Source organism: Aotus nancymaae, unplaced genomic scaffold, assembly GCF_030222135.1.
Source record: "Aotus nancymaae isolate 86718 unplaced genomic scaffold, 86718_ANA_hifiasm-v0.15.2.pri h1tg000014l, whole genome shotgun sequence".
Lineage (NCBI taxonomy): Eukaryota > Metazoa > Chordata > Mammalia > Primates > Aotidae > Aotus > Aotus nancymaae.
This window is the reverse complement of record NW_026988425.1, coordinates 34,548,849-34,565,033: the sequence shown is the minus strand read 5'-3', so window position 1 is coordinate 34,565,033 and position 16,185 is coordinate 34,548,849. Positions and strand designations below refer to the sequence as shown.

Below are 16,185 nucleotides of genomic sequence, written 5' to 3'. Positions count from 1 at the left end.
TGGATTCAGTTAGCTAGTATTTTGTTGAGGATTTTTGCATCTACGTTCATCAGGGATATTGGTCTGTAGTTTTATTTTTTTGTATGTCCTTTCTTGGTTTTGGTATTAGGGTGATATTGGCTTCATAGAATAATTTAGGGAGTATTCTTTCTCTATCATTTGTAATAGGTTCAAGTAAGATTGGCACTAATTCTTCTATGAATGTCTGTCTCCACATGCTGTTCTGTCCATCCAAGTGGGAGCCACACATTAGTTCTGTCTCCTATCTGTCATCTTTTTCCTAAAATTCTATACTTTTGTCTTTCTAATAATGTTATAGAAATTGAATTGCATGGTGTTTAAACTTTTGAGATTTTTTTTAGCAGCGTTTCATTGTATGTATATAACACAATTTATTTATTTATTTATCTGTTGAAGGATAATGGGCTTCCAAGTTTTTGGTGATTATGACTACAACTGCTATAAAATTTAGTGCACAGATTTTTGTATGGATATAAATTTAAATTTCTCTAGAGTAAATACCTAGACATAAGATTGCTAGGTCATATGGTAAATGTTTGTTCAGCTTTTAAAGAAACTGCCAAACTGACTTCCAGAATGGCTGTAATATTTTGCATTTTCATCAACAGTGTTTGAGCATTCTAATTGATCTGTGTGCTCACTAGCACTTGATACAGTAATAACTTTTTATTTTAGTCTGATAGGAATGTATGTAGTGATATCGCATTATAATTTCTATTTTAAAATACTTCCTTTTAGAATACTTTTATATTTACAGAAAATTGACAAAGATAGTCCAGAGAGTTCCTGTATACTCCACACTCAGCTTCCCCAATTAATCATATATGACATTAGTATGGTGTATTTGTCACAATTTGTAAACAAATTATCGATACATTATTGTTAACTGAAGTCCATCCTTTATTTATATTTCCTTAATTTTTACCTAATGTCTGTGTCTGTTTTAGGATCTCACACAAGATACCACTACATTTAGTCATCAGGTCTCCTTAGGCTCCTTTTAGCTATGACTTTTTTTAAATTTTTCTTATTTTTTATGAACTTGAAAGTTTTAAGAAGCACCAGTTAAGTATTTTGCAGGGTTTTCTTCTATTGGGCTTTGTCTGATGCTTTCTTATAACTGGATTAGCATTATGGAGTTTGGAGAAGGAGGTCACAGTACCATTTTCATCCCATCATATCAAGAATACATACTATTCCATGACTTGTTGAGATTGACCTTGATCAGCTGAATCACATAGTGTCTGTAAGGCTTCTCCACTGTAAATTTAGTCTTTCTTTTTCTTCTCCATACTATATACACTTTAGAAGGAAGTCACAAAACTTAGCACACACTTAAGGAATAAGGAGTTATGCTCTAATGCTTCACCTCCTTGAAGGCCAAGTATCTATAAAAACAAATTATTTGGAACTCTTCTACTTGGGAAATTTTTCTATTCTTCTCCCATTTACTTACTTATCCATCCAATTATTTATTTAAATAAGTGTGGACTCATGGATATTTCTTTATAGTTTGAGTTATAATTCAATACCACTTTATGTTATTGCTCAGATTGTTCCATCTTTGTTCAATTTGAACTCTTTCAGCTGGCTTGTATGTCATTTTGGTTTTTTTTGTATGTTTGTCTTTATGTTTTTAGCTTTTCCTTATTTTCTAACACTTCAACGTATTCAAGGCTTATCTTATATTTCCTGCCACTAGTAGTTCTAGAATCAGCTGTTTCTCCAAGGAGATCTCGGTTTTTAAATTAGTGTTTATCTAGTATTAGTAACCAAGATCTGGGTTCTAGGTATGTTCATTCCTTCCAGGGCCTCTCAGCTAACAGAAAGGAAAATATGTGTGTATACTAATACATGTATATACATATATCTATAAATAATTATATATTTAGTCATCTGTATTTATATTATGCTAAGCATGAGTTTATTCTGATATCTCCAAATCGAATCCATTACAACATCCATCATTCTAGCTTCCTACTCCTCTTGCTTATCTCTAAGCCTCCTATTCCAACTGTGAGAAACCTGTCTGCCAACATCTGCCATAAATTTACTTTGCTGTTCGTTTTCAGTGTATGCATATAGTGGTTTCGGAATTGTATATCCATGGGATTTATGTGGGAATTAATTCTATTTACTAGAGTGCATTGCTAATTTATAGTTTCTTTTGCTTTTTGTCTTGCAGATTCCACTCATTTCCAAAATCACTTAGGTCAGCACCATTTCCTCCCACCCCCTTTAGTGAGGTTATTTTCACATTTGTAATAAAGTTAGATTCTTTGGCACTTCTGCATTCTTCCATCTTGGGATTCCCCAACCTCCTAAACTTTTTCTTTATTTGCATCCCTTAGGTTTACTCCTTGTGGTGGAAAGTTACGTGTTTTGATAAATGAATGTCATATATCTATCATCACAGCACTATGTGAGAATAGTTTCACTGTCCTAGAAAATCCCCTGTGCTATTAACCTCCCTGCCCCCAAATCCTAGTGACCACTGATATGTTTATCATCTCTATAATTTTGCCTTTCCAGATTGCCATACTAATGGAATTATAGAATACGCATCCTTTTCAGACTGCTTTCTTTCACTTAGCAATATCCACTTCAAATTCATCCACATCTTTTTGTGGCTTGGTAGTTTATTTCTTTTTATTGCCAAGTACTATTCCATTGTATGAATGTGCCACAGATTCTTTACCTGTTCATTACCAAAGGATTGCTTCCATTTCTTGATTACTTGATTACTTCCAGCTCTTGACAATCATGAATAAACTACTGTAAATATTCACATGAGGGTTTTGTGTTTACATAAGTTTTCAAATCAGTTGGGCAAATACCTAAGAAGGGAATTGGTGGTATGGCAGAGTATGTTAAGCTTTATAAGAAACTGCTAAACAGTCCTCCAAAATGGCTATAGCATTCTGCATTCCCATCAGCAATGAGTGTGAGTTTCTGTTGCTCTGCATCTTCACCAGTAATTGGTATTGGCAGTATTGTGACGTTTAGTCATCCTAACAGTTATGTAGTATTCCAGATTCCTCTTTTCTGTCTATTGCTGTTATTCATTTCATTACTTCATATGTTCTAATCACCCAATACATTGCTACTATTATTGCTTCAACAAACATAACTTTTAGAAGCATTAAGAATAAAAATTAAGATTTTATTTTGCCTTCATGTATTCCTTCTCTACTGTTCTTCCTTTCCTTATGTAGATCCAAGTTTCTAATCTATATCATTTTTGCCTGCCTGAAGAATTTCTTATAAAATTTCTTTCAGGGAAGGATGGCTGGTGAAGAATTCCCTGTTTTTGCTTGAGAAAATCTTCATTTCTTCTTCATTTTGAAGAATAATTTTGCTAGATATAGAATGCTAAGTTGGTAAATTTTTTTTCAACACTTAATTTTCCATTCATTTTCTTCTTATTTGCAGTTATATTTTGGGTTCTGATTAGAAGTCTGCTATAATTGTTACCATTGCTCTTCTATAGGTAAGGTTTTTATCCACTCCCTGCCCTGGCTTCTTTCGAGATTTCTCTTTGCCTTTGACATTCTGAAGTTGGTCTATGATATGTCTAGGGGTGTGTGTGTGTGTGTGTGTGTGTGTGTGTGTGTGTGTACTTTGAGGGTACTTATCTTCTTGGTATTATCTGAACTTCCTGGATCTGTGCTTTGGGGTCTGTTATTCATTCAAGAATGTTCTTCAAATATTTTTCCCCCATCCTCTTTTTCTCAGTGCTCCATTCTCAGTACTCCCCAACTCCTGACATCCCAAAACTATCCTTGAAAATCCCCTTACCTCTGAGCAGTCATAGAGACTGATTTGAGTAATAACTCCATCTTTCATGTGGTCAGCTTTGTGTCAACTGAACTCTTTTTTTACTGCAATTCCATGATCTCAGTGAATTGGTTTTGTCTGTGCAGCAGGCAGGAAGTACCCATTCGGTAAGTACACATTATGCTTCCATTTTTTCTAGTGATGAAAATAGTATCCTTAGTAGGCAAAATAATTGCTCCCTAAAAGTGTCCATGTCTTAATTCTTAGATCCTGTAACCATGTTACCTTAAGGCAAAAATGGACTTTAAAGTTGTGATTATGTTGCAGAACTTAAGATGAAAGATTGTACAGGATTCCTGGTGGGCCAAATCTAACCATGTGGGTCCTTAAAATTACAGAACATTTCGTGGTTGAGGGAGATGTCGTCAGAGGAAAATGTGACTACAGGAAGATAGAGAAATGTAATATTTCTGGCTTTTATGATGTGGAAAGAAGACTATGAATGAAAGAATGCAAGCATCTTTTTGTAGCTGAAAAAAGGAAGAAAATGGATTTTCCTCTAGATCTTCTAGGAAGGAATATAACCTGCTAATATCTTGAGTTTAACCCAGAAAGACTGGTGTCAGATTTCTAAGCAATGGAACTGTAAGAATAAATTTGTGTTGCTTTAAGCCACAAAATTTGTGATAATTGGTTACAGCAACAATACAAAATTAATACAGCACCTATTTCAGAAATTAATTGCATTGTTTACAATAGTTCTATTGCTATTCTGTTGGATACCAGCCCCATCTCCGTACGTGGATTCCCTTAGTCTCCGCGGTGACGGGGGATTGAGAAAAGAAAATAAAGACAGAGACACAAGAGTAGAAATTACAGCATGAGTCCAGGGGATCAACACAAGAGTGGGAACCACATTGGCCCCAAGCTCTGGGCTCCAAACACTTTTATTATGTGCATAATCTCATTGATCTTATGGGCATGGAAGGGGAGGGTGAAGGGGTAGGTAAGATAGCCTGGCAGAGAGCTCTTGAGATCCTTCTAAGACATGCTAAACTAGTACTCTGAGTTTATCACCGATTGCTATCAGGATGCGGCTGCATCAGAAGTATATCGGATGAGGAGCCACCGGGTCTGATCGCACCCAATGCATCAAGGGGCTTTTATCTCCTGAGCATTGAGGACATAGAGCAATTAAAATCACTCCATATTCTGAGAACCTAGGCAAAGCCTGAGGCATTCTGTGATCTCTGCCCTGAAAGGCTTTTCTCCTTCTTCCCAGCTCCCATCTGCAAAGACTCTCCCAGATCTCATGCGCAGAGGTCGCCTCCCTTTTCAGAGATCTTTGCATAAGCCCTCTTTACAAGACCCTCATGTAGTCTCCAGGTTGAGAAGGCATTTGAGGGACCAGAGCAGTGTTGCCTGCTCTGCAACCACCCCGCGGTGCTCACGGTGTTACTGCGCTCTCAGATGGTCTTTACCTTAGGCCTCCTGTTGCCGCTTGATTTCTAATTAACTGCACCAATAATACAGTTTAGTTCAGTGTGTAAACTTCAATGTACTCTGAGCCAAGCAAGCTTATAATTATTTAGCTAGAATTAACATAGGTCTCCCCCCTGGCCATCTTGACCCACACTATACAAAAGGAAAGATTTCATAGAAGTTCTCCACTATTCAAAAGGAAGATTTCATAGAAGTTCTCCATGTAAATTTCTAAACCCCAGTACTCTATTAGACTATCAATATGACATTAATGTCTTAGAGGTAACACTGTTTATTATTTTAATTTATAATATTTAAAATATCTTTGAAAATATACCAACTTTGAGCCTCATAATAACCTGCCTATTTACATGTTTAGCAGTATACATGTGGTAGTTAAAATTGCTTTCAGTTTTTTGGAGACAAGACAGACAACTATGATCTCTGAGTTGCAGAAATGTGTATACTCTGGTCTAGTTGGGAATCTTTATTATATACTGTTATAGACTGGCTGCACAAGTCACTACATTTCTTCTTCAATAAGTCCCATGGTCTGTTGAAGATATTATGAAGAGTAAATGGGAGCCGCAGTGCATTTCCTAGAGTTAAAAACAAACAGCAAATGAATAGGCTCTGGATCCTATTTAATCATATCAGAGACTGCAGAGGGTTAGTATTTCAATGCAATTTTTTACAAACCCGCACATAATTCTTTAAGGAATGAGAAATTCTAGGCCTTTGTAGCAAATAAGAGATTGTCCAGCATCTAGCAATTCATAAAATGAAAAGTTAGACAATAAAAGTCATCTAAAAACTTTCTGACTTAGATGTTGGTGGGTCGGTGCTTCAGTAAATCTGCTCCAGAGAAAACTCAGCCGATTTAAATACAGAATAAGCACATGTGCCCCCACATCAAATGAGTGATGGCTTCATTTGTTGTGAATCCTCAAGAAGTTGGGGGTAACTTTTTAAGTGTTTCGTCTTTACAAAGATTTCTTTTGGAAGAAAGCTACTAGTGGAAAGACGGACCTTGAGAGTCATGGTAATTGAAATCTGCTATAAAACAGATTCCTTACACCAGTTGGCATTGTGTGATCCTTAATATTGCTGTTGCAATTATGGTAATGGTTGATTTTGCTTAAAAAAGTAGATAAAAGCACATTTGAACTCATTAGGAAATGTGACAAAATAACCAGCAACTATTTCCCACAAAAATGCAGTAACTACAATCATGAAAACTTGTTTTTAGAGTGAGTCAAAAAATTCCTTCTCTGTTGAGAACACACAAGCAGCTCATTCTCAATTTTGTATTATATATTTTGGCAAATGTAAAATTCCTCGACCATTTTTAGCTTGTTTTTGAGTCTAGATGCAGTTCATGTTTTTCAGTACTGTCAGATAATTGCATGTCAAATGGTACGAATTCAGAGAACTTAGGAAAGTCTGAACCTTTTCTAGATATCAAACACTGAAGCATTTTAGAAATTATCCTAAAGGTTAATGGAATCAAGTATATCTAATACTACTTATTTAGTTATTGCCATTGTGCTTCGCTTAATCTAAAATGAATTGTGTTGGCTCACCTTAAAAAATAGAAGGAAATATAGGTCAGAGAATAATGCCCTTCAGAAATTATATGATCTGGTCTTTAGGGGGCAGCAGAGGGAGCTTGCTTATGAACAATTATACCAGTTATGAAGGTTCAATGAAATCGTGTGGCTGACTCCGTTGTAACCACCAGATATTGATTGATATTGCTATGATCACTAAGGAAGACCATTTTCCAATTCCCCTGCCACCCTAAGCAGAATATAGAGCTTTACACTTATTATTTCCTTTGAAGAATCTAAAGCTGAGCTACAGAGACTTGCAGTTAGTAACAATTGCACATTTGTAAGTGAAGAACGAATTCCAGAAAGTGTTTCCTTTGATGATTAGTAATTGCAAAATGAATGCCTTTATAGAACAATGTAAACATCTTCTTTCACAATGGCTAACATTAATTGAGCACTTATGTGCAAGACTGTGTTTTAAGCATTTTATAAATACAAACTTCTAACTACTGTCAAAAATAATAATTGGGGGGCTATTAGTCTGAGAGGGCTCCCATGCTTTGGGTTCCAACATAAGTAACTTAAAGCCAACCCAGAGTGAATGGTCACAGCTAGGAAAAGGAAACGTAAGCTTAACCACTAAGCTTAAGTTCAAATGTGCTATCATCTAATTTTTTAAGCAAAATCAATAAATTACCGTAATTGTAACAGCAATATTAAGGATCCGAAACTGCCAACTAACCTCTAACTAGGGACTTTCCATCTTTAACTGATCGAATGTTCTCTCTGTCTGACTCCCAAGACCACCCTACAAAATGTTTCCCCTAGGGTCCTCTCAGTGGTGCCCTAAACTACTTGTGGTATGGTGCTGCCCAATTCATAAATCACTATCTGCTTAAATAAACTCTTTAAAATGTTAATGTGCCTAAGTTTATGTTTCAACATCACCCACAACAGCACTATAGAGTAACTACTGTTATCCCGTTTTCCAGATGAAGAAACTGGCTCAAAATGATTGCTGTTTTCCCAAGATCATGCAAGTAACATATGATAGAGCCAGGAAGTGACTTTATATATTTGGTGTCTTAAATATAACAGAAAACTGCTTCAGTGGGGTGGCATAGGGGTGGGGGCTTAAATTGATTTATATTAATGCTATATGCACTTTGTCACAGCTGCATTGCTGCAATCATATGTTCAAAGCCAAGAAACTCATGTTGAAGGTGATTTAGGTGAGATGCTGGTCTCAAAGAGCTCTTTGATTCTTCATATTAAATCAATATGAAACTCCTGGCAGTTGAATGAATACATAGCCAGACTTTATAAAGGTCCTATTTTCAATGGCAGCTTAGCCATGAGTTATTTGAAGACCAAATAAATGAAGTTTCTCTTTTCTTTCTTTTATTTATTTAGTATTTCAGTAAAAATTTATAGAGCCTTACTGTGTGCTTGGAAATGTTCTAGGTTCTGAAGATTCAATGATGGCTAAGACACAGGCCCTATCTTCAGAAAGCCCATAGTCTAGTAAGGATGCCAGAGAAAGAGGTCTTTTATAAAGATATACAAATAGACTATGTTATATTTGAGCATAGTGCTATGAACGTGCAAAAGAGAAGTGCCCTACCCAGTCTATGTGAAACAAGAAAGTTGTCTTAAATAAGATATCATTATTTGAACTTCTGGTATTTTAAGATCCTTAATAAAAATAGGCAAAAATAACAATGAATTTTTAAAAATATATTTTTGGTGAGAATTACTTATGTATTTTACAGACATGCATAATAACTTGAATGATAAAAATTAACAAACAGATGAAGTTCCATGAAATCCACAAGGGAAGGGACAAATTTATATTGTCACTGCCTAACACAACATCTAGCACCCAGTAGGAGGCCAACAAATGGGGACTAAACTGAATCGGACAGGCATAGAGTGTCTAATCTGAAGCACCATGTTTAAGAAAGACATGGGTCACTTGAGAAGATGCAAAGAATGGTAAAAGAACAGTTGAAGTCTACATGTTAAGTCTTGATCCACAACTGAAATTTCTGAGATTTTTTGCAGACCTGATGAACTGCAGGAACTGCAATCCTGGGGAAGAGGGCTTTTTCTTAAACCTGAGCTGCTTCATCACGAGGTCTTTTGTGGAGCATTACAAAACACAAGTTGTTAGGAACAAACCAGATTTATGTTTCCCAGCTAAGCTAAAGAAGTCTAATGTGGGATAAAATTATTGCAAGTCTAAAAGTATTTGTAATGAAGTTAGGAATCACCTGCCCCCAAGTCCATTTTAAAAATGAAAACCTGGGCCGAGCGCGGTGGCTCACGCCTGTAATCCCAGCACTTTGGGAGGCCGAGGCGGGTGGATCACGAGGTCAAGAGATCGAGACCATCCTGGTCAACGTGGTGAAACCCCGTCTCTACTAAAAATACAAAAATTAGTTGGGCACGGTGGCGCGTGCCTGTAATCCCAGCTACTCAGGAGGCTGAGGCAGGAGAATTGCCTGAACCCAGGAGGCGGAGGTTGCGGTGAGCCGAGATTGTGCCATTGCACTCCAGCCTGGGTAACAAGAGTGAAACTCCATCTCAAAAAAAAATGAAAACCTAAGCTAGACAGTTAAATTGAATTTAAAGTGAATTTTTAAAAAGGCAAGAATTGAAATGTGTCAATGCTCCACTCAGTCTTAATTGAACCAGATCTTTCTCTTTTCTTCCAACTCTTCTACCACTGGAAAATCTGCGAGCAGAAACTGAAGAGCAAGGAAGAGGTCAAGTTTGGAAGATGAGATGGTACCACAAGAAAAGCCTCCACAGACTCCTTGCAGAATTTAATGCCCACTAAAGAACAGAAATGTTAGTCCCTACCCTACAGCTCCCATCCTACCACTTGCTGCCAACAGATACACAGGTGGGACGAAAGCTCTCAACAGTCTGTAAAATGCCAGAATTCTTAAGGTTAAGATACTCTCTTGTTTAAGTTTTTGGAAATAGTTGATTTATGAGGAAGAGTCACTAGAAGTAGCTGTAGTTTTTTTCTGTGTTTTGTTAAGTTAATTTTTTTGTTTGTTTGCTTAAAAGAGACAGGATTTTGCTGTGTTGCCCAGGCTAGAGTGCAGTGGCACATGGTCATAGCTCACTGCAGCTTCAACCTCCTGCCTCAGCCTCCCAAGTAACTATCACTACAGGCATATCACCATGCCCTGCTGATTTTTGTTTTGTTTTGTTCTGTTTGTTGTGTTTTGTAGAGATTGGGTCTCACTTTGTTTCCTAGGCTGGTCTTGAAATCTTGGCCTCAAGTGATCCTCTTGCCTTGGCCTCCCCAAGCACTGGGATTACAGGCATGAGCCACCACACCTGGCCTGTTTTTTATACTCTGTATTATTTTCAAAATTACTCAGCTTTCAAGAAATAAAAAAGTAAAAAATAACTGAATTCCATACAAACAAATCTGGTTATGCTAAATTATTACAGGATCCTAGCCTCAGGGCCCAGAATACATTAAACAAAACCCAACATGCTCTGGGAAATAAACCATTTTAGCAAGAATTGAAATAATGTCATCTAGCTTATGTGCTGCCTAAGAGCCACTGGTATTGTACATCAATGTGACACACCACGTTTAATGTGGGAAATAAAGTCGTAACAACTTGGCAAGCTGGAAAGATGCTTCACAACTAAATTTCCTTTAGCTTGCATGTCCACACCTACTGTGGTTCTGTTCATACATGTCAGACCTGAGAATGGTAAGATTTCATAAGAGAATGCCACAGTTTTAGAGCTGCATGTACACTCAGAAATCAACCAATCCCACGAACCATTGTTAACCCAGCTGCAGCAACACGAGCACGGAAATGAAGAGTATGCATTTAGAAACCTATACCAGCAATTTGACAGTTATTTTACCTTTTGCACCTCATAATCAATTTATAAAAACCTGGGAACTGAATTTGCATGTCTTTTGTTTTTAATTTTATTTTATGATAATCTATTTTGATTTTACAAAATTGTCAATCCTTGAGAAATTGAAAAAAAAAATTTAGGTGTTACTTCCTCACATGGTTTAAGAAGAGCTGCTTTTTTGGTCATACTGAAATACCCATGGGACAGCCTGGAACATGGGACGTTAGACTGAGGAACCAGCGTGTAGGGCTGCAGGGTCTCCATCTCTTGTTTCAGAAGAACAGTGCACCGTTAATCTAAGTGTCGGATGTCAGCAGGATAGATAATACAACAATAAAACGGACAATGATAATATTTATATTGGGAAGTAGAAAAGAAAGTCATATGCTGGAATAGTTCTCTCGAAGTAGGGAGATGACTTATACTGGTTTTACACCTTTGTACCTTCCCCTCTTCCCTAAATTGTCTACAGAGATGGCAGCTCAGCCTAAAAAATGTAATCACATTGAAGGAGAAACTGTAATCTCAAAGCTTCTCCCTGTGTTTTGTGCTATGGAGGCATGGCATAGCTGGTTCTCATTTAGCAGATCATCTGAGCTCAATAGAGTAGGGGGTAGAAAATGAAACTCTAATTCATGAGAAATTTGGAAGTTTGAAGGCTAAGGCAGTAAGGGAGAGAGAAAGGTCTAAGGAGACAAACCCAGAGGGATCAGAACCTACCTATGAGACATTCCCAACGCTGTGGATTTACAGCAGTATTGTTTAATATTCCATCTTAAATTAGTGCCCATGTTGTGCTAGTGTACATGGCTACTTCCCTCCATTAGCCCAAATGTTCCATTGAAAACCTCCTTTGTCCAATTGCTTTGTACTAATGGAACTCAAGGGGGAAAAGGAATGGCGTGTTTAGGTATCACGTGCATGTGTGAAGAAAGCACTGAGTGCAGTTTCCATTTCAAGGAAAATTCACAAGTTCTCTCGCAGGGCAGCAGTGGCCGAGGCAGACACATAGAGCAGAGACTGAGAATCCAATGAGATCAGAACATTTCATGAGAAATGACCAGAGAGGCGACTTCCTATTTCTGCCTCTCCCCTAGCCAACAATCCACACAGATATTTGTGGAGGGGAACTAGGTGCCTCACTGACCTTCAGACACGTACTTAAAACATTGATTTAGTATGTGAGAGAACACATGGGGTGATAATGCCATGGGCATCAGAGGAGAAGCAATCACAGCCCAGTGATCTTACTTCATCAACCAATTCCTATATGCCAAGTGTAAGAACCCTCCCCATGTCATCTCATTTATTCTTTAAAGCGAGCCCAGTGATGGAATTCTATCAGTGTCTGATTTTGTAAGCTTTATTTTAGCAAAGACAAAAATGCAATAGTCACAAAGGAAAATTACTGATGGAGGCCAACTTTCTCTATCTATCTTTAGATGAGAAAACTGAGATCCAAAGAGAATAAATGAGTAATCTACTCACACATGATAGTATGTGTCAGAGTCAAGTCAAAAAGAAGCCCGGAAACATTGCTAGGTTTTAATTCTTTCAGCAAAAAGCAGTGGACTCAACAGCACACTGTAAAGCACTTAAATATACACCTAGGATATTGATCCTAAATGACACCTTTCTTTCATGTCAACCTATTGGAAGTTTCTCTTTTATCTGATTCACTAGGCTGGTGGTGGCAGTGGTGGTGGCACTTTTTCTTCTCTTCTTCCTCTTCCTCTCCTTCCTCCTCTTTCTTCTTTTCCTTCTCCTCCTCCCACTTCTTGTTATTGCAACCATAGAAGAAAGATGTGCTCTTCTAGCTGATTATTCCCGTAATTCATTCTGTAACAGCAAAAGAAATAACTAAAAGCAGCCCTAAGCACATCAATAAGCCTTACCTGGTGACTGAATATCTCAGAACATCTACTTCCTAGATGCTGCAGTTCTGTGGCACATGCTAAGTCTGTATCCTCCTAATTAGGGAGTTTTGTCTGTAGGTCTTGGAATTAATTGAGCTGAATTTTGTGCTCCCAGTGAAGAGTAGAGATAGTAAATAAACAATACCACGTGTAAGCCCAGTTGGTTAGGCAATCAGTCACAAGGAGTTCCCTCTCTTTAATAGAAGTTGAGTTTCCTGTTTGATAGACCAGGACTCAGTGCCACACCCTGGTTTTCATGAAGGCATGAAACATTGTCTTGCTGTCAGGCGATTCTTGCTCTCAACCAGGGAAACATTCTTTCCTGGTATTTCACAAACCATAGTTTAGTTACACACATCTAGTCAACACATGACTTGAATAGTTTCCTAGACTCAGAAATGGAGAGTTTGAGACTTCATTTCCTCTAGTTTATATTTGACTGATTTTTTTCATAGCCTTGTAACAAAATTGAGGTTACAAAGATTATCCTATAAAGCCCCTTTGATTACCTGTTTTACTATCCTTAGTTGGATGAAAAAACTTTAGCTTGGTGCCTACAGTGTCATAGCTGCTCAATGAATATTTATTGAACCATTAAATAGACCAAAGCTGAAGTTGAGTCACATGGCAGAGCTGTGATGGAAAACCAGTCTTGTAATTTCTTGCTCAAGGCCCTTTCTACAAATCACTATCCATCTCCCTTCGCTGGAATACACATCTATCAGCTATTGCTACAACTACTCACAAAGGGAAATTCCACATAGAAGAGAGTCACAGGAGGCACTTTGGTTCCTAAACATTTACATAGGCATCTAGCTCAAGGAAATAGTTGAAGGCCACATTTAAAAAGATGTTGAAGTAAACAGAAGTAGGGCAAATAAGAACACCTCCTCTTCATCACTCTCTCTCTGTCTCTGTCTCTGTCTCTGTTTTCTTTCCTGAGTAGGAATCTAAGAGCTCCAGGTGGAAGAGGCATGGGCAGAGAACAGCAGATAGCAGAGCAGGTGGAAAACGATGACTGACATTTAGTTTAACCAGCCTTGGCAATGGTTTCAAGAGACATGCGAAGCTCAGAGTAAGCAGGGGCTGCAGGCAAGGTAAGTGCTGTCTAATATTCTTATGAGAACTGGGAAGCATCACAGAATTATTGCAACTCTCTCAGGAAGGGAGACTTTGAGAAGGGATTGCCCACGTTTTTTTTTTTGACAGAGTCTCACTTTTGCCAGGCTGGAGTGCAACAGCACTATCTCAGCTCACTGCAACCTCTGCTCTTGGGTTCAAGAGATTCTCCTACGTCAGCCTCCCAAGTAGCTGGGACTATAGTCACACGCCACCACACCTAGCTAATTTTTTGTATTTTTAGTAGAGATGGGTTTCACCATGTTGCCCAGGATGGTCTTGATCTCTTGACCTCATGATCCGCCCACCTTGGACCTCCAAAGTGCTGGAATTACAGGCGTGAGCCACCGTGTCTGGCTGGGATTCTCCCCTTTTACCCACATCTAGGAGGCCATGCCCAGCCCTTCTTGTCTTGCTTACACCTCTGCTCAAAAGACTCCAGTCTATTCCAAAGAGAAATGTCTAACAGAATGAGTTAAGGATCAGCCAGCTTTTTAAAAATACCAGCCTGTTCTGCTAGATCCTTTGCTGCTTGGGGCCTTCTTCAGATGCAGCTGATTATCTTAACTCTGTTGTCATGTTCACCACTCTGGCCATTTTATCTGCTCCCTCCAGACCTCATAGGTTTATGCTTCTTCCAGAGAGCCTTCTAAAGAGACAAATCACATCGATCATCTGTATATTAAACCAGCAGAGGTTTATTGTTGATAAGCAAAATTATATTAATATATTAATTAGTAATACTTACTGATATTAGTTAATTAAGTATATCAGGAATGCTTTACTTGCCAGCAGAGACAGGCTCTCAGTGGCTTCAGCCTGTCAGGATTCTTTTGTGTCACTCCTTTCTTATCTTTGCAGAATAACTGTCAGTGGGTACAGTATCCAAACTCAGGAAGACATCCAGGGAAAGTGATTTCAGAGACTGGTAGGAATGGGATATTAGTAACTGCAGGCTCTAACACTGAAAAATCTGGTAGTTTTCTCTCTTTCTATTTTCTTTTCTTTTCTTTCTTTCATCCTTTTCTTTCTTTCTTCCTTCCTTTCTTATCTTTCTCTTTCTTCTTAGTTTCTTTCTTCCTATCTTCTCTCTCTTTCTTTCTTGCTTTCAATGATAACCATTCAGACTGCATCCTTTCCCTTACTGTCCCAGAGGAAGACAAAAACGGTCATCAGTGGCGAGTGGTAGTTGCAGCAAAGCAACACCAAGAACCAGCTTCACACTCAGGACAGAACGCTGCCTGTCTTCCTCATGGGTTCCATTGCTCTACACGTTCAGAGGAGCTGCTCTGGTAACGAACTATAAAAATGATCCCTGAAAGCATAGTGGTTATTCCTTTTCTTGAATCACCAGTTCTAAACCAGATGAGAGAAAAAGAAATGCTGTTGTTGCAAACTTCTTTTTCCTTGGGGTACACCTAGAGGAATGTATTCTACAGACCAGAAATGTTGTCACTCAAACTGACCTGCAAATATGAGTATTAGTAAGTCTAAGTGTGCAAAACATGTGTTCCTCTAATTGCTAGCAAGCAGTGAGAAGGCTTCTGATACCTAATTGCCTTTTGCCTTTCCCCACCAATTCTCTCCCTATCCTTCACTCTGACAGAGCAGCTTCTTTCCATCCTGTATTACTTGCTCTTTACCATGCTGTTAAGAGATCAGCAGCCCCAGTAAAAGGACAACCTTGATGGTCAGAAGGCATCAATATATTTTGAATCACTCCACTAAAGGGTTTCTCTGTACGGTTTCCACATTAGCTCCTAAGAGAACTGGTAACTAGTAACATATGCCCTTCCTCTCTCACTCTCTAGTTATCATTAGACATTCACAAATATTTCCACTCTTGAGCACTGAGCCACCTTAGACCACCTGACCTCACTACCACATGCCCCAGTAGCCTTCTTTCATCACCTTAGCAACCAAAATGGTCCTTACTTTTTTGTAGGGCCTTAGTTTTCATTTAGGCCAGTCTATTGCTTTATGGAAGATGGAGGTCTACCTTCTGTTTCTTTAATGAAAGCCAAGCAATAATTAAAGTATGCTGGGGCCTCAATAGCTAAAGTTCTTGCTACAGCTTCTAATATATTTTCATATTTAAATGAACTGGGAGGAACCTAGAATTCCCTTTAATAGTGAGTGGCGGGCCGGGCGCGGTGGCTCACGCCTGTAATCCCAGCACTTTGGGAGGCCGAGGTGGGTGGATCACGAGGTCAAGAGATCAAGACCATCCTGGTCAACATGGTGAAACCCCGTCTCTACTAAAAATACAAAAAATTAGCTGGGCATGGTGGCGCGTGCCTGTAATCCCAGCTACTCAGGAGGCTGAGGCAGGAGAATTGCCTGAACCCAGGAGGCGGAGGTTGCGGTGAGCCGAGATCGCGCCATTGCACTCCAGCCTGGGTAACAAGAGCGAAACT

At 38.5% G+C, this 16,185-nt stretch overlaps 1 non-coding gene across 1 annotated transcript; it reads right to left on the bottom strand.

Annotated features, from left to right (window-relative positions):
- Positions 1 to 14,885: 14,885 nt before the first annotated feature.
- On the bottom strand, positions 14,886 to 15,099 carry LOC135275077 (small nucleolar RNA U3). The gene has a single exon (XR_010342789.1). It is a non-coding gene; the product is annotated as a small nucleolar RNA U3 (small nucleolar RNA).
- Positions 15,100 to 16,185: the final 1,086 nt, after the last annotated feature.